At 38.1% G+C, this 19,363-nt stretch overlaps 4 long non-coding RNA genes across 8 annotated transcripts; 2 read left to right on the top strand and 2 right to left on the bottom strand.

Moving 5' to 3' along the window:
* Positions 1-1,024: 1,024 nt before the first annotated feature.
* On the bottom strand, positions 1,025-4,571 carry LOC114577460 (uncharacterized). The gene is made up of 5 exons (XR_003697572.2): positions 4,326-4,571; positions 3,854-4,036; positions 3,584-3,683; positions 2,960-3,489; positions 1,025-2,550 (listed from the first exon to the last, which is right to left on the bottom strand). It is a non-coding gene; the product is annotated as an uncharacterized LOC114577460 (long non-coding RNA).
* An 832-nt stretch (positions 4,572-5,403) lies between these two features.
* LOC107997183 (uncharacterized) lies at positions 5,404-6,506 on the top strand. The gene is made up of 3 exons (XR_003697573.2): positions 5,404-5,599; positions 6,025-6,107; positions 6,195-6,506. It is a non-coding gene; the product is annotated as an uncharacterized LOC107997183 (long non-coding RNA).
* Positions 6,507-7,640: 1,134 nt separating this feature from the next.
* On the top strand, positions 7,641-17,532 carry LOC107997247 (uncharacterized). Of its 5 annotated transcripts, XR_003697570.2 has the most exons (9): positions 7,641-8,182; positions 8,242-9,268; positions 9,617-10,990; positions 11,080-11,150; positions 11,373-11,884; positions 12,083-13,571; positions 13,643-14,871; positions 15,624-16,164; positions 16,566-16,703. It is a non-coding gene; the product is annotated as an uncharacterized LOC107997247 (long non-coding RNA). The 5 variants fall into 5 exon arrangements; XR_009831759.1 differs by having other exon boundaries at positions 11,373-13,571; XR_009831761.1 differs by adding an exon at positions 17,109-17,532 and having other exon boundaries at positions 8,242-10,990; positions 11,080-13,571; positions 16,566-16,995.
* Positions 16,796-18,414, bottom strand: LOC114577440 (uncharacterized). Its single transcript, XR_003697538.2, has 3 exons — positions 18,252-18,414; positions 18,046-18,153; positions 16,796-16,928 (listed from the first exon to the last, which is right to left on the bottom strand). It is a non-coding gene; the product is annotated as an uncharacterized LOC114577440 (long non-coding RNA).
* Between the last annotated feature and the right edge of the window lie 949 nt (positions 18,415-19,363).

The following is a 19,363-nucleotide window of genomic DNA, read 5'->3' as shown; positions in this document are numbered from 1 at the left end:
TTAAATTGTAATATGTAATAATTAATTGTATACGTAAAATTGAAAAAAGTTTTTACAGAAGAAAAGTTTTTATTTCTTGTATAACATGCAATTAGAATTAGAATCTATCAATGATGAAAGAATTTATATATGTAATAGAATTAAATTGAAAATAATATTAGAATTTTCATTTTACAAATGTTCGTTTTCTTCCTTCTTAACGAATATAAACAAACGAATAATAAATAATCACTTGATCTTTACTTTTATATTATTTTTATATAATTTTTATTCGTAACTACGATATGATTATTACATTTCGTCTATTTTCTCAGAGGTTAAGAATTCAGGATATACTCCTTTCTATTTTTCATAAAGGTAACTAGGCTGATGAAATTCTAACTAGGTGGCAGCACTGAATGTAATCTATTATTTTCTCATTCCCAAGTTAGAAGCTAACCAAGTTTAGAACTTTTCCAAAACTATTTCCAAATATTTTAAATTTCGTATAGAAAGACGGATGGAATTTCATGTATATGACAGCTCTTCGACCAAACGGAAGAGTAAAAGGGATAAAGTACAGGTGAGTGGATATCGTATACGTATCGAATCTGTCGACCAGACGAATTCCATCCATCCAACCTTCTAACAACCCGATCCTATTGCGCGTAATTGAAAAATGCTCGTGGTGTTCCAGTTCATCCGTTACCCCGTGCTAAGTTGAGGAGGAGGAGAGATGATGGGTCGCTGTCGGCCCAAACTGTACGCCCCTTATTGTTAAAACGAAACGACGTTTCTGTGTACCTCGTCGCCTCGTTCCGACGATACGTTTTCATTAGACGCCAGATATCAGCGATACTCGCGGACGAGTTCGTGGCTGGATCCGCAGAGTTGTCGATCTCGTTTGACACGAGGCTGATAGAACGTTCGCTTCGAACCATTGTCTCGTGGGTAAAGGTGTTTTGTTGTTAATCGATCAGTTATAACTTATTCAACGGATATTTGTTTAATCACAGACATTATTCAAACATTAATTACCTCATGTATAAAGCGCGATATATTTATTTTAGAATCGTAAAAAGGTAAGAAATGGATATGGACATATGTAACCTTTTTTTCGATAAATATATTTTTCACACAAATAATTTATATTATATTATATTGTTTTCAAAAATTTTGTTCCAGATATAAATGATATAAAGGTTACGTAGAATGCATTGCCAGGAAAAATTTCAAGAAAATTGCACAAAGTTTATACGATTGCTGTTGCAAATAGGTTAGAATTGGCGAGCTTTTATTCTTGGTAAACCCATGAATAGGATTAATGGAAAGTCGTCACGCGATAATATGGATGAAAGGTTTCTAAATTATGTTAAATAGCTTCATTATCACGTGGCATTTGATTACGTTAATACATGCTACAACGATCCTTGTAACGTCGAAACGATGGCAAACAAGATACGTATATAAAATCAACATCAAACGAATCAAAATTATTTCGTTATGCGACATTGCATGAAAAATTAAACATGTGAAATAAAAATTTTAATGTTTTGGAATCGACTATTTTGCAGTCGCTTTATCAAACATCAAAGAATATATAGCATCAGTTTATATTCACTTTTCTGAACAAAGTCGGAACGGAAGCTAAATTGATACAACATCGTCTGACCGATGCCAAGAAGCGATTATCCACGGCGATCTTTCTCGTGTCTCCAGTACAAAAGTCGGCAAGAGCATCGAGAGACATGTCCACGAAAACCGTGCGAAATCGTTTCGAAGCGGGCCCGCGAGCGTGACCAATCGGCCAAGCGTCCGTCGCCATAGGATACGCAAGGCCCTAAAGAAAGCAGGTACACTCCTCTCTGTCTCTTTCTCTCTCTCCCTCTCTCCTTCTCTCTCCTCGTGGACCCAAAATAGCCTCGATACCGAGCCGTGTGCTAGGACCACGATGATCTCCATCTTGGAAATAATTAGGGGGACCAAGATCGATGTCCTGGGCCCGAAAACCACTCTTAGATACGATCTGGACCCGAGTTTGAATGGAGCCCATTGATGCGTCCGCTTCTCTCTTCTGCTATCAGCGACCACGGGCCCCGGCCTAAATCTCGGACCCCGAGGGGACCGAGAGAAGGTTCCGAGAAATCGAGCGTCCTTTCCGGGACGAATTCTCGAGATAAAAAGGGTCTGAATGAATCAAGGCCAGCCGCACGAGTCTATACGTCGACTTTTTCTTCTTCTTCTTCTTCTTTCTCGGTGAGTTGTCCTCTGTCGTTGTTCCATCGGTTGACTTTTCTCCGACCGAAGTTTCTTTTTCTTGGTTCCTTTGGCTTGGCTCTCTTCTTGCTCGGGCTACGCACAGTTGTTCCTCGGTTGGCCCCTCTTCGTTGGCCGACAGCCGGGCCTGTCGCCATCTCGAGGAGATGAGATCGCGCGATAGAAGGACACCCGGTTTTTTTCCTCGCTTTCCGGGGTACCGAAGAAGACGGAAGTCGCGATCTATCTCGGCTATTGTCTTTGTCCTGGGCCCGGTGGAGCTGTGCGTTTTGCGATGAGTTGAACAGATACTTCCTGCGAGCAATATCGATGGAACATCTTAGGAGAGTTGTTCTTTTAATAAAAATTCAATACACGACATGAGTCGTTAATAATAAAATTAAGATACTAGGATATTTTTGTTTTAATTGCAAAAACAAATCTAAAAGAAATCGAAAAATTTAATATCAATTTGATTTAGTTTGTAATTCTAATGTTAAATTAATGGATTTTTTTCATTTATTTTCAGATAATCATTTCATCAATTTTGTATGAAATATAAAAAGAAAAGATCAATAAGGATAAATACAATTTGATATTTGTAGATTATGTGCATAAATGATTCATCCATTGTTTATAATTATTATTCGTTTCTTTTTTTTTTTTAATATAAAGATTCTGAAAAACTTTAGGGATATTTCGAATTCTAAAATGTTTCACCAACCAAAGAAGTATTCCGTTTAAGTTTAAGCAAACGCGACACGAAGTCACAAAGGAAGCATTATTTCTTTCCACACATCGAAATAGGCGTTCCTCTCTCAAGCCTCGTTAAGAAAGAAAGAAGAGGTTGATCGCGTGTCGATTGTCCAGATATCTACATGCAGCGTGTGCCCAGTGTCTTCCACGTACTCGATGACGAAGTTCCACCTTTGAATGTGCTCGCCAACCACCCGCAAAGCGGGCACGTGGCGGTGCATCCTGTCACGTATCACGAGAAACATCGTCACCGGCTTACGTTCCCTCCTTTTATCCTCATCTTTTCCTTTTTCTCCTCTCTATTCGCGTGGCGGCCTATTGTCGCTAGGTTTGGCCTGGTGTATTCCAGCTAAATCGTTACAACCGGCGGAGCCATTGTCGTTGTCACTTAAACGCGACACGCCGACATTCCTTGTCGCGCATAATAAACGCATTAAAGTGAATCATACTTCGATTCGTATGAAAATTTTTTTTGTTGCCTTTTCTTCCCTCTTGGAGCTAAAAAAAAAAAAGATACGATCGGAATCTGGTCTTTTGACAAAACTTACGTTTTTCTTTTAATTCAATTTGTAATATCAAAATGTTTTCTTACTCCTCTGCATCCTTCGTTAGACTACTTGCAAAATATTTGACGTCCGTTATTCGTTCATAGTGTTTCTGCAATGGCCAATGTTCTTGATTATTATGCCCATCTATATAAATAAATAATAATAATAGACAAAAGTAAATTAATTCTCTGAATCAAAATTCTTTGAAGCTTTGAATTCTTTGATTAAAAATTATGTTGATAAGAGGTAGAGAAATTGTCGAAATTGAATATCGAAAGATAGAGAGAGTTAATGAGCCATAATTATTACGTAACCTGTAGATCGATCACCGTGTCGAATATATCGAATTTCTGGCGGTTGATATATGGCAGCCGATAATTGGACCGTTACATGCTTCTGCCACGAATTCGGATCCTCCTAATTGGTATATACCCATAAACAGTGTTTCGAACCAAAATTAGATAATCGCCGAGAACGATAAACACCAGAAAGAGACACTATGGAAAACGGAAGATCACCTCGATTAAAAAAATGGTAAATACAAAAATTTGATCGAATATGTTATCACAATCATTTTCATTATTCTCGTACATTCTTATCCTTTCATTTTATTAAAATGTTGTATACTTGCTACTATACGTAATGTAATTCGATAATTTATCTAATTTACATAACCTATAATTTTCTTTGATCAAAAAATATTCTTATATCATCGTCTGTTAACAAGATTCATTAGTATCTTAAATTCTTATTTTTATTTGATTAAAAGTTATCCTAGCACTTTACCATTTCTTAGAAACCATTACACGCCACTGATCCACGTGTCACGTTCATAATTATTCCGGGTGCACCTGGCGTCGCGCGTCTACACCATAGACGCGTCTGTGAATCGATGACTCAAAGGCTAGACAAGTCGAACGAGATGTCGCGTTGATTTTCAATCGATCCATCGAGTCAAAATCCGACCGATGCGACGCCTAGTAGACGCGCGTTCTACCTTCGACTTCCTGCGCCCTCTTGCGTATTCTACGCGTCCAGAAGCGACATGTAATCCTGTGATAATGGGGACAATGGATGGTCATTGTTTACACCAAAGACAATCGACCCTATTGTCGATTGTGTAAAAAAGAAATGAAGCTTAAGAAAGAAATATAAAAAGAATCATCCTTTGAAGAGTGACTGAATGATACGTAGATGTAAATCATTGAGCGACGTTCGGTGCATTTTTAAAGAAATGTTTTGAGGTTAGTTAATGTTCGAATATTTCGTTCTGGTGGGAATACCTGTTTTCGTTCGTATTGTGAAAGTCACACGGGAGAGGTGAAAGGATGTTTTATAAAAGTACAAGTGTAAGAATTTCCTAGATTGTGTTTTCATAAAACACACACAATGTTTCTTGTATTTAAAAATAGGAAACAAACCGAATATTTCGAAAGATTTCTATGAATGATTCATTCGATATTTCCTCCTTAAAAATTCTACAAGCTAATCTATCAAATAGAAACCAGTTAATGTAAGCCAATAAAAGTTAAAAACGAGTATTAATAGAAAATTATATATATATATATAAAATTACATAAAATAATACGAAAATAGTAACTTAATTGATTTGTCAATTCATTTTAGCCTTCGACAACGAACGAAGAGAAATTTTAAATATGGCCATTGTGGCAATATCGAAAAGGAATGCGCAATGAGGTGAGATAAAATTATAAAATCTAATTTACTTCTAACTTATCGATACAGTAATCGATTTAAAATAAACAACAACAACGTTGTCGAAAATCATCCAATATTTCTCGATGAACTGAGAAAATTGATTCCCTCGAGAAACATTTTGAGTAGTGCGCATTTTCACAGGCGAATAATTCCGTCAGGATAGCCAGCGTTCCATCGCGACCAGCGTTAATTACCGTACCCCGCGGTATCTGGCCACAGTATACAGTGAGGATGGGGAAGAGGACAAGAGTGGAACGCAGAAAGAGAATGAATGGCGCGGTCGCGGACCACGGTGGAGAGGCGTTTAATTAAATTAACGCTTAGCGAGATTAACAACAGAGGTGCGAGCAGAGATCCGAGATGCATAATGAGTAGCCGAGTGACCCCGTCCGCCGCTCCCCCTGCGCCACCACAGCCGCCCCCCGTACGAGATTCTTTGGGTGGTCCGCCGCCTCCGTCGCCGGCCCATTCGGGCTCGTTACCAAGGCTGGCGACACATTTTATTGCCACTTTTCGTCCGCTTGATTATTTCACGCTTTACGAGGGCCCGTGAGGCCGCCTCTGTCTTCGGGACATCCGGTCGTTCGAATTCTCTCTTCCCTTCGATTATAATTCCTCGGCTCGTACACGATAGGAATGGAAAGCATGGAAATCGAACATTTTGGGAATCTGAGATTTCTTTTCGTTCCGATTTTTTTAAGCTTTGTGATACGTACATAGCGATATAACGTGGAATAATAGGAATAAATGCAATTATGTTTTCCAGGTTGTACAAATCCGACGATGATTGAGCGAATACAAACTGGGAATATGAGAAGCACAGAATTTATCGAGACAATCGAGAAGAGCGTAAGTTATTGTTAATATTTTAATTTTGTTGGAGAATAAATGTTTTCAAACGTTGTTTCAAGATTATATTTTTTTTTATTATTACAGAATCACTTACTCAAAAATTTTAGGGTAAATATCAGGATTAAATTCACATGCAATGCTTATCGACGAAGAATCGAGTGATCGACTGGAGTTTCGTTAATTGTCCCATAGAAATTTATCGTGTACCTAACGAAAGGGACGAGGATTTGCAGCACGGAATTACGGGTGATAAAATGTCGAAGAACCTTTTGACTGACGTATAATGCTCATCTCTGGAGTCAGCATCGAAGCGTGGCCTGAGAATTTGCTCGCGATGGTATAAAAGCCACATAAAGCGGCCTCGAGTCCGTGGCAATAAAATCAAGTTGAATTTAATTACGCGCCGTTATCTTTCCGAGGATCTAGTCGTTTTATCATCAAACCTCCCTTCCGCCCCACTTCGTACACCGCATGGACAGACCACTGCTCGACCATTAAACCTAACCCGGCTTTATTAAATTTGTAGCCCGTAAGGTTCATCGAAATAATAGAACGCCCAATTACCAATCCGGGAAACAAAAGCCTTTTGCCATGAAACCAGATCTATACCTAATTTTTAATCGAAAAATGATCACGTCAATCTTAATGATTCAATAGTTGGTTTAATTTTAATCAAAAATAATCCACATTTTGTATTATTTGTATAATTAATATGGATATTCTACCCGTTCGATTCAAACGTGCGTTGTTGTCTTTTGGTTTGTCCAAAAGAAAAAAAAAAAATGACCTTAGCCATGGCTCGTCATTTACATCCGCGTCATAAATAGATAATTTCCTTTTTTCTTTGCGGAAAGGAATACATGAAAATTACGCGATAACAACTTTTACGCTCATTTTAAGTTTTCACTAGGAGGAATTATTACAAACTTTCCCTTTCGCAAAACACGGCAAAAACACGCGATCGAGCACGCTCCAACCCAATCCATTCCCCGATACTTTTCGTTTCTCCTGCAACGCTGGATCCGACACTAACACTCGAGAAATCGTATCGATCCGTTCCACGTCTACAAGGCTGGAACTGGATTAACATCAATCGCGTTACGATTTCTCCGCTCGTTTTTCTCCACCGATCCGTCGAGAGCATCGCGGACGTTCATCAATCACGTTTCTCAACGAGGCAGCGAGGTTTACAACCGTGCTCTTACATACAGGAAGCGATACAGCGAACACTTGGAAATCGTGCAACGCTTCTCAACAGGTTTCGAGAGCAGATAAAGCGAGACGATCGGTTGATTACGAGCGGCGGCAATTAGTTCGCGCCAGCCGACCGATCTTCCGACCATTCGTTTCTTCGATGCGCCGCCGTCTTGCGAAACGTTCGTCACCCTTTCACTCGAAATTGTGGATCGATCGGACTTCAATTGTTACTTTAAGAAATATCCTCGAGCGATTCTTACGTAATTTCGTAAGCAGCTCGCAAGAGAAATTCGAAGAAAAGCGTACGCGTGAAAAAGGAAGAGAACCGCGCAAAATCGGCCGGGGTCCGGTCTCGAAGCCTACGTAGCGTGGGGGTATCTCTATCAGAATGTGTTTTACATTAATACTTTAGTGTTTTAGTGGCGATTGCCGGCCGTTAATGCCACTCCGGCTTGAGTGGCCTGGCTCCCGGCTTTACAAATTTATACACTCTGCCGGTCGCTCGTCCTCTCCGATATGATATCTACGTTCAGAGGCAAGAGTGGCCAGGAGAGGCGAGGCCACTCGGCCGGGCCGAGAGAGACTCGGCTGACCTTATTCCAGGTTCCGCGGCGACCTCGATGTCCACCTGACCGATCCACCTTCGCCTCGCGGAAACTTCCTCGTGATCGATGCGACCCGATAACGAGTCCTCGCGACCCGATCGAGCCGGGTTGCGCAACAGCTCCTTAAGTGTGTTTCTTCGTTCACCTGACGTGCCATTAATAACGTGGACGCTGCTCCCGGAGATACGAGGCTCCTTTTGGTCGGAGGAGGAGAGGGGCCGGGTGACAGTTTTGCATGCCGGACGCGCAACCGAAGAGAAAGAGGAGGAGGTAATTTCATTGTGACGAAATAAGAAAACTTGTCTTCCTTATCCCATAAAATTGTACAGAACTTTCTATGAATCGAAGAGGAATCCGGCGAGAGATCCGGTTCAGCCACGGAGAAAATCGTGGCGAGCGATTCGCGGTGGTCCCCGCGATTTCTTTGGGCAATTTATTAGCCATTATCTGAGACAATGCGCGGCTACCTGTGCGCCAAAGGGCGCGTACGGTTTGCACGGAGGGGGAGAGGGTTTCGAAGAAGAAAGCGCGGGGAAAGAAGCAAGAGCGAGGAGAGAAAGCCGGAGGAGAGGAGAGGAGAAGAGGATACGTAAAAGCGGCGAGGAAAGGGGCCTGATACCGAGGTAAGGGAGGACAGAGTCGGAAGAGTACATAGGTGGGCCCGCGTATAGGAGTGTATGCACCTCTCCGATCCTCTTCTTTGACACGAGGGGCCGAGAGGGAGGGAGATCGGCTCGGACCAGCAGCGAGACGGAGAGAGAAGGATAAGTGGAAGAAAAAGTCGCCTAATTGATGCTTCGTCTTTGTTTTGGTTAATTCCAACATGGTTCGGCCATTAAAACGTCCCGCTGTATCGGCGGGCCCGATCTCCGGTGCGAGATAAATGATGACACCCGCTCCAGGGGTACCATACTTACCACCACCGTCTTCTCGTATCCTCGTGTGTCCGTCACCAATACCATCTCCTCCGATCCGAGACACGCTGCGTTTCCTTTCTAGCGCAAACAGCTTTTCTTAGTCCCTTTACACTTGTTAGTTTGGTAAGAATCGGGGAAAGATCAGGGAAATCTCGAATAAAATATTCCAACAGGGACGGTTTACTTTCAAAAATCGTTTCGAGAGAATTAATCTTTGCTAGCTCTGCTATAAAGACGTAATTGTCGTAACTTGGTTCGGCTTCGCTAGACATGCGCAGTTTGCGTTATTGCGCGAATTGCGCAGTCTCATTATTGTCATGCGCAGTTCGCATTATTGTAACGCGTAGTTTTGCTAGTGGTTATGTAGCGATGACGGTATATGGTATAATCTACAATTATATTTATTGTTATAATTTGGTGAGAATCAAGGAGAAATAAGGTAATTTCTCTCAGCGACGTATTACTTTTAAAAGTGTTTTTCAACAATTCGTCGGTTCTGCGGAGATATTCATAATTTTACATTTTGTCTGGCTTCGTTAGACATGCGCAGTTGTTATATGCGGTATACATAATTGAAATATAACCTATAATTAATATTAAGTAATTATCAAATTACTACCATCGTTCTATTATACAATTATACGTATAACGTATTATTTGATAGGAATAACAAAATATTTTTATTACAATGGGCAAATACCAAAGACGTAAATAATGACATAGTTAAATTTTTCTTTTAATTCTTTTTGGATATCGTTCATTCTTGTCCTATCGTATCTCTCTCCAGTTTCAAACCAAACGGTTGCACGGATCGTTGGAAAATACAAGGAAAATGTTCGTAGACGTATCGGTCAGTGGTAAAGCAAAAGAACGGACAAATTGTCGGGCGTATATTACACGCTTCTCAGAGCTACGTCACCGTGAAATATCACATTTTGCCACGAGACCTCCACGTTTACGAGGGATCGAAGTGGCGCGCGAACGAGACGTCCCTTCGGCCGGATGAAGAGGGATCGCCAGGACGGTGCCATCCTTGACCATTTTCGAATAATTAACGTCGGTTTTCGTGAAACTTTCGGCTTTCTACCTGAACCCCTGGGCTTAGCCATCGAGAAATCGTTCCACAAATTTGGACCATACTTTTGAAGTAAGGAAACAAACGAACAAGTTTGAAAAACTTGAGGTAATCGTTTGAAATTACCGGTTTGAAAAAACATTGATATTAAACAAAGGAATATTCGTTGAAGCATTTTCTTTATTCTTCGTATATCTTATCTACATAAATGCGACGATACGTTTTAAATTGCGAGTATTTTTCAGCCAAGTTAATTATAAAATACAACCAGCAGATTTTTATATAATTTTCAAATAAATTGCACGAGGTACGTAATAACGACGAATTTGAATTGTACGAATTTTTTTTAAGATCATTAATAATTTAAGTATATATATATATATAAATAGCATAAGTAATTTCTTCAATTTTCAAACAGGATATTTTCTCAACAGATCATTAAATTCATTTTTACCATATTTTTCATCGACACGACACTTGGAGGCAGCCAACAATACCCGAACCAACCCGATAAAAATTCGCAATGAGGAGAGACGAAGATTCAATACCGAGATAAGGATCGAAAAGAGCCAACTATCTTATTAATTCAAACGCCATGGACGACAGGCAAGTCTTCAACATCCATTATACACGGACCTTTTACCCAGCTGGTTCTCACGCGACACCTACGTTTTCCATCGAGCTGCTTGATTTAGGATTTCCTGCGGCAACCAAGTCGGGTTACGAACAATTCGTGGCATTCGAGAAGGGTGTCGAGCCGCGATTCACGTTCCAAGGATGTCTCCACGACACCTGAGAGCCCCGTTTCGCCGTGACCCATCCGCCGGGAACGCTGGACGTCGGTTACGGTCGCCAGCGATTTGTCACCATCGATTCGCTAGAAGGGGTCTCGTCATTATTTTAGAATAATCTAAAACCGATGGTGATTAGTGGAGGAAGCGTCACCTGCGCGATCAGCTTCTCGTTTGCGGCGTGTGACCGCAGACTGACCCTTCCGCGAGACCGATTTCCAGAGAAGGCCATCATCCATCATCATCGGTGGCTGGGTCAAATAAGTAGATACGTTTCCATTTCATTTCGAGATAGGTATTTACATATCATAAATAACGTTTAAATCTTTGTGATAAATTTCCTCCTCTTCTCTCTTTAATTATTATCTGTTCTGCATTTTTCAGAATTCACAGTAGAAAGGAGGATAAGCGTTATGTATCTAATTTTTATGAATCGCGTATATCTAATATAAGAGGTACGTATTAGCATCGAGATCTGCAATCTACTTATAAATCATAAGGGATTCCACGTTTATAAATTAAATTCCGTTATCCTCCGCAAGATCTTATATCTCGCTACAACAAAATAACCTGATATATTCCATTTGATTCCGACGATAGGGAAGAATAACTGGTAATTATAACTCGATATTAACATTTTCACTATTTTTAACTAATCTTTTCTCATCCTCTTCCAGCAAATTCCTTGGACCGATCGCGAAAAAGGAGCAACGAGACCCCCCCATTGACCGGCACCCACTTCGGAGGAACAAAGCAGAAGCGGAGGAACGGAACCAGCAGCCAGATACGATCAATTACTATAAAACTGTCCGACCGTTCCTACCGAAAACCGCGCATACCTCGTCCAGGTGTGACCGCGACATCCTTGGAACGCCTTGACCGCCCGCTTTTTCTCTTGTCTTAGAAGCTCACCGAACAGGATTCGAGCGTTTTTCAGCGCTCTCTCACGGCGTGCACCGGTTGCAAAAAAGAATAGACGCAGAATTTTCGGCGAGTATTAATGCCAGGGCCCTTCCTCGTTACGCCATCCTATGCATAGTTTCCCTCCTTTGCTGATGCCGCGATCATCAATGGGAACTTTGGCGCGTGAATGAACGAACCGAGGAGGAGGAGATCACAAGTATCCCACAGAGGGAATACCGCTCTCACGCTAGCAGAGATTCGAATAGCGATTTTTTTACACATTGAGGTATAAAAGTGGAATTTATGAAGATCGATTATAGAATGGAAAGGGGAACGTTTAATGGAGGGGTTTGTATTGGACAAATTTTAGGTTGATGGATGAGTAGCTGGGTTTTGTTTATTGTGAATTTGAATTATACGTTAAAAGTAATTGTTCCTAGTTTTATAAGTTCAATGTTATAATTTTCTTTTCTTTTCTTTACAGTTAAACGCGTTTAAATTTCTGCTATGGAATTCCTGCAAAGCGAAGAAAGGAAAATTTTGAAGCGGATATTAGAAAGTTAAAATATCTTCATCTCCGGATTATTTATATATTCTGGTTTTGATCTTGCGACAGTTCGATAAAGAAGACTTTGACATTTTACGTTATTAATTTTTTCGTATCAATTAAATTCATTTATTTTAGTATCTTCTGGATTTACAATAACACTAAGATATTACCATTTAATTACTAACAATTTAAAGTTTTCAAAATTATATTTATATCTTAAGTTAAGTTGATCCTATTATCTTTGAATATTGTTTGCGTGTAGAAACTTAAATGCTGTACATTTTAGAGCATCTAGGTTATTTGACAATAATATTTCACAAAAATATTCGCAAAAAAACTAACTCTAAATCACTGGTGCGCGCCATTGGCATAGTAATACGGGTTCGCGGAACGGGCTCGAAGCGTAAAACACGAGGGCGTAGCTTCTCCTTCTCCGAGAGTGCACGGCCGAGGGGAAGCGTTCCGTTAATTTGATGTAATTTAGGAGTGCGGTAATTATATTTAATGGTGGTATCGTTTGATCTTGAAAAGTCTCGAACAAACGCACACCGGTGCCCCGGCACGAGAGGAATATTAATCTTAGTCGTAAATTTTGATATGCCGCGGAAAGCCGGCTCCGCCGTGCCTCGCCTCGCGAGGTTTATTGTCCCGCGACATGCACGTAACATCGCACCTGAAATCCTTATCGACTAACGGGCCGTCGTACGTAACAGGACTATGTAACGCACCGTACCTCTTTCGCAGGATTGTAAATGTGAGCGCAAGAGCGCCCGGTTAACTGTCGCAAGAAAGTATTATAGAATGTGCAGAACCAAGGGAGACAGAGATATTTCTATATATTGAGTAGAAAAAAAGAAAATGATGGAGGATAATTCTATGATTAGGTATTACTATACATGTATGACATTGCAGGGTGAAGATTTCAGTTATTTTTTCGTTAAAATTCCTATTGTTTTTGGATACATGTATAAAATTATTGAAAAAAATAGTAAACGATTATATTAAAATCTTTAACTCACAAAACAATATTTTAATGAAAATAATTAAAGAAAAATTTTCTTGCTTTCTTTTTCATTTTACTTTATTACTTTACAAGTACTTTTTGTTGACAGAAAAAATATCTTCAATACTCCATTTTATCCTACCTCCTCTCGTTACTATTTGTTGTACATAAAGACATAAAAACTTTTTAAAAAAAACAACAAGAAAGAAGAAATATTCATCATCTATCCCATTCCCACGTTCAAAAAAAAAACGGAAACCAGTTATTCAGATGGTCAAACTGTTAACAACGCCTCACTAGAGAGGAAGCGGAGGACGATCGACGTGTCGTGTAATTTCGGTTAACGAGCAGGATCAGGCTGGCGGAGGCGGTAAGCTTGGAGAAAGAGGGGAGCCCTTCTGCTAATCCCGAACAATCCGAGTAACTATCTATGTCGTTGCTCGAACCAGGCTCCTTTGTTTTTCCTATTGTTTTCTCTGTTTCATTTTCAGAAATTTTCCTTCATGTCCAAAAAAGGTACGTCCTCGTATCTCGCGAGAGCATACCTTCGACCGAATTCTCGTTTACCTGGTAACTTTAAATCACCGAGGGAGTGAAAACAGCAAGCCAGCATGTCGAAAACGTGGAAGAGGAAAAAAGAAGAGGAGAGGAGGATGGTGTGTCGTGCGAGTCGACGAGGGTTGTTTTTCTGGCCAACTTTGCAGATAAGATAGAGGAATATTCGGTGCCCAGTTTCGAGCACGTCTAACAGTTTTGTACCTACTCGCGCGACGATAGATAGTCCGTGGACGTGGACCCCGAATTCCGTGCTTGGACACGGGTGGTCCCCTCGGCCACGAGACCGGTTGTATCTCGTTTGCGGAAGCCACGCGATACTTGATGACGTTGGCTCTTTTCATTAGAACCAGGAAACTGATAGATAAAGCAGTGGTAAGCGTACCACTTCAGGGTCCTGTGGACTTTCTATGAGTAGGGTTTCAATGACGTCTCGAGTAAATTCTCTTCAAGACACTATTTTATATTACAACGCTTGTATTAATATGTATCAAATTTGGTCCTTTTTATTTAAGAATTATTTCAAGATATTTTTTCAGTAAATTAAGAAACTTTTCATATTTTCAAGATTGAGTATTTTTTATAATAATAATGATGAATAATTATTTTAAATAATGTTCGCAAATAAATTCTAAATTTTATTAAATACATTATTAAAATAATTTAGGGTATCAAAAAGAATAAAAATCGTATACTTGAATAAGTATAACGGATATCTTTAAATATTGTCTTCATCAGTATCTAATTATTCAATATTTCCAATATTTCGTACAAATCGTGGAAAATCATGGAAAATGTACACGCGAGAGAATCACGGAAGAAATATTGTTAAACAGGGATTACAGAGAAGATTAAGTCGCGTGTCCAGGACGACAGGTCCAATCACTGACAGAAATCAATTATCGTCTCTCGAAATGACCGTGTCCTGGTAATTAACCAGACAGAACCTTTCCCCATAGACTGACACTGATTGGTCACTGGCGATAATGAACTTATTTAGGAATAACCCAGTCGTCACGCCATCTAACTTTCCCTCTCCTTCTCTGTTGGAACGATTTCCGTTAATACGCGAACCACGTATTATTGGACTGTATCGAGTTGGATGAAATTTGACGGACAATTTCGAAATGGAATTCACAACAGATACGTATTCGTATTAATCGAGGTAAGCGTATATATAACTTATTGAAAATAAAGTTTTAAACGTTGTGCTATTTTTAGGAACATTACATTTTCATGAATTCGATTCGGTCGAACAAGTATATCTGGTCTCGAGTTGCAACTTATCGTAATATATTAAAGTCATTTAGATATCGTTATCCCTAACTCTCGCCTATTAACTGTATGAAACAGAAGGATTGCGATTTTTTGAATCGTCGCGCATGGCTAGGAAATAAGAATTTTATTAGGTTAAGTTGCAAACTTTGAATATTTATTACGAAATGTATTAAAATATGAAAACTTGATCGAATTATCGTAGCTTTTATCAATTATTTTTACATTTGAAATTTTAAATTTTAACTTTAGATTTTTAACTTTAGAATTTTAGAAATTCTAAAATTAGGTTAGATATGCGCTATTTTTTGAGGTATTACATATTTATGTAGATATTACATATTTATATATATATATTAGTAATTTCTTAAAATTACAATGTTTCATTTATAACTTTGATAATTTTAACTAAAATTAAATCGAGAATAGTTAAAATTTTAGATAATCTAAAAATTCGATTCTTCCATTCAAAAATCGTATCTCATTCGGACGATAAATATTCTACATTGTAATTATTATTTTCAATGTTATAGCAACGTCAGAAAGCTTCCCATTTTCACGTTTAAAATTATTCTACTAAAAAATTTAAAAAATTAAGTAACGTTAATTAGAAACTATTATTTTTTATTGAAAATTTTACAGAAAGCGATTCACAGAGAAAAGACACGAACTGAGGGAGAAAGAAATATAAAGTTGTCAAGCAAAGTCGATGGGTCCACAGTAATAGCAATAACCGAATGAGAGAAATAATCGAGAGTACAAAATGGTGGTCAGATAAGACAGAGAGGAAAAGAGGGTGGCCGCGTGGCGATGGGACATATAAACACGCTCGCACACTTATCTGGCAGTAAAGATGTTTACAGCGCGGTCTGCGCCGCCACTATCACTATCACCCCAAAAGAACGGACCACTCTAATTGATTTGTGGCTCGGTTGCTATCGGTGCTCGTAACTTAAATTAAATTACATGGCCAGTTCATCCGTGGCGAATGCACACTTCTGTGAACAGGACGCGGCAGGTCTTCCGGTATACTCTTTTCTATCGATTTTCCTTCGCTATATTCTCTTTTGTCACTTTTCATGTACAACGTACTTCTTAATTCCATATGTACGGCACTCTACGATAATCTACGATAATACAAAAGATTAGATTGATGAAGTTAAAAAGTAGTTGAAAAAGAAAGGTAAAAATAATTATTTCTACTATTTCTCTTTTCTTCTTATTCATCTTTTTTCTGATCTTCTTTTTAATCCAATTATGATTACTCGTATGATGTTCCTTCCTAACCTAATTAGCAGTAAGTTCATTTTTACATTTGCTTCTATCAACAATATATCATTAATTCCTAATTAATTGCTTAACTTTCTCTCTATTATTTCCTCTTTTTTTTTTTTCTTTTTTTAAATCTATTCAATCTTTCTAACCTAATTGTGATACAAATATTACTGCTTTCTAACCTTAACAATGCAATCAAATTCATTATTACACTTATTCATTCAATACTATTATCTGATCATCATTCAAATTTTTTCTATTATTATTTCCATTTTTTCTTTTTTTTTTTAATTTTCGTATTATTTACAGAGTAAGAAACGAAAAATAAAGAAAGAACAGAAAGCAAGACGAGGACAATTGGACAATTGGCCAATCAGTTTTACGATCAGTCGCGAGAATACAGAAAGCCGACAGTTGAGCCAAGAACACTGTCGTCCAACGAGGAACGCGGCCAAATGGAAGTTGGCATTCCTGCGCAGCGTGGAGCCGACTCGTCCTAGTCCGCGCACCCGCTGCTCTCTCGGTTTTCTTCATTCATCGCGACCAACTTTTAGACAACGTCGCGCCGTCGGGGGTGTCCACCCGATCGCGACGATCCTCTCTTCCTCGATGACTCCATCCAGTTTCTCCCCGACCGGTTTCAGCGGTTTCGTTTCAATGTTGGTCGAGATTCTGTTGACAAATGGAGAAAAGGAAATCTAGATTTTCCAAGCATATAGGGATATTTAATTAAACGCTTGTAATTATACGTTGATTTATACTTTTGTATACATAGATAAGTTTTTCTATATATTTTGCTCTTCTTTTTCGTATTTTCTTATGTACGATATATCTTTGCATTTCTTTTTGCAGAATCTGAAATTATTTACTTAAATGTTTTAAATAGTATATAAAAGGTAAATATCAAACAGATAAGATACATTAAATTCTACGATTTAAATAGAATCAAGTAAAACGATAAAAGGAACGATTAATTCTTGAAAATGACAATTTAAAGAGATATAAACAAATAAGTGCATATATTTCTCGATTCTTTGGAAAGTAATTCTTTACATGTAAGTAAAATGATGAAAAAATCGTTAGTTCCTGAAAATAAGATATTTAAAAAGATAAATATGCAAAAGATATTAACGAATAGGTAAGTATTTATTCCACATTTTTTAAAATTATATTTTTTAATACAAAAATTCTCTCTTCTCAGATTATATTCTCTTATTGTAAAATCTGAAAATTGATTGGAAATTTTTACTAAATTTCGATTTTTATAATTTATATATAATTTGACAAGACGTTGCTCGAGAAATTTTTCTAGAAATTTTGCCAATTTTTGAAAGTCAAATTCCTGAAATTTGTCAAATTCTTAAATTAGATGAAAATTTTTGGCCAATTTTTCGATTTTTCTATTAAGAAAATATAATTTGCATGCGAAAATTTTTAATAAATGTAAAAAGATAAAATTTTTCGCCTTTTTTAAAAATAAGCAGTCACCATTTTTTTTACAATTTTTGAACAGTTTACTTAATTTTAGAGATACTTTGCATACTTATCTTTCGGAATTGTTTTTTTTTTTTTTTACTTAATACTAGAATATCGAGAAATAAATCTTGCTTATATCTCATTTGTTTTTAGTAATATTACAAAAATTTCAAATAAAAATTGAATGATTTCGAAAGAGCGTAATGTTATTAATTCTTTAATATTATCAAAAACAAGCGAGATTCATCTCGTATAGTTACATGATGAATGTAATGAATAGTCGAAATTATATAAAAACAAAATTAATACTTACCATAAACAAAAACTCGACTTCTCGGTTCAGTAATTCACCAGCAAGAAGCGTAAAATCCATAATAATCGCAAGATTAAGAATCCAATCCTGGTAGAAGGTAAAAAGTCTCTGAAAACATAAAAGCCCATGTCTACCTAACCTAACCTAGCCTAACTCTACCGCATCTTATCCCAACTTCAACTGCTTTCTAAAGTACGAACGCTCACATTTCTCGATTTCTCCATTCGCATCGTTCTATTAATTTCCTCCCATGGTAAAGAAGGAATCGTGATAGATCTATCGACGGGTTTTCTTTTCCTTTCAGCGACAATCCACTCGCGCTATTGCTCTGTACCACGTGGCGGGGTCTAGGTACCGACTGTCCGATTCGATCCGATTCGCACCACTGCGCAACTAGTTCCGCGATACAATGTCTGATCCGATCTGATCCGATCCAATCCGATCAAATCCGATTCGAAGTAGTGCACAACTCGCTTTAATCACGCACACGCTTTGCATACCTGGCTTACAGATTTTTGACTTCGATATACCGAGCCTCACCTTGAAAAGAAAACTTCTAAAGGGATTCTACGCAGAGTTGATACGGCCCTGCTTCATTTCTCGTTATATTTCCCTTTTGACATTTGCTTGCAACGTTATACATAACATATTGAATCGAGTTATTATTAGGTTATTATTAATTTAGAAAAAAAGGTTATGAAGAAGGCTGTAAGTAGATTAAGCTTATTAAGGTTTCAATTTTATTGAGATTTTAAATAACGAGGATAAATATATTAAAAATTTCCAGTAATATCTTTAACTTGGAAAGAACTTTTAAAAATTAAGGAAAGGAACAAATAATTATAAAGATTAGCATGTATTTAAAAGTTTTACATTATATTTATTACAGTCACTTAAAAGTTGGAAAACATGAAATAAACATTAGTAAGTACTAATTTCCATATAATTTCTACTAAAAAATATATATAATTTATTAAAAATTCTATTAAAATTATCTCGATACTTTTAATATACGAGAAAATGATATCGTTACAGCATCAAAATCACACTAAAGATAGAAAATAAGAAATGAAGATGATAGTCAAAGGACCAGAGCTCGTTGCAAGGAATCGCGCAATAAGAAAAAGAGAAAAAGATAAAGGAAGAAAATGACGATGGAGTCTAAAGGTGTCCACGGTGCGATGAAATAATGTTCGTAATCCGGCGTAAGTTAACGCGGAGCGGTGTCCCATGGCGAGGAAGACGAAGTCCAACGTGGTGCTCTTCGTAAAAGATCTGCATGCACCGGTGAATAGTCGTCTTGCTTCCAAGTCGAGTG

The sequence above is a fragment of the Apis cerana genome, linkage group LG11 (assembly GCF_029169275.1).
Source record: "Apis cerana isolate GH-2021 linkage group LG11, AcerK_1.0, whole genome shotgun sequence".
NCBI classification, from domain to species: Eukaryota; Metazoa; Arthropoda; class Insecta; order Hymenoptera; family Apidae; genus Apis; species Apis cerana.
Note: the sequence above shows the minus strand (reverse complement) of the source record. Positions and strands in the feature narration are given on the sequence as shown.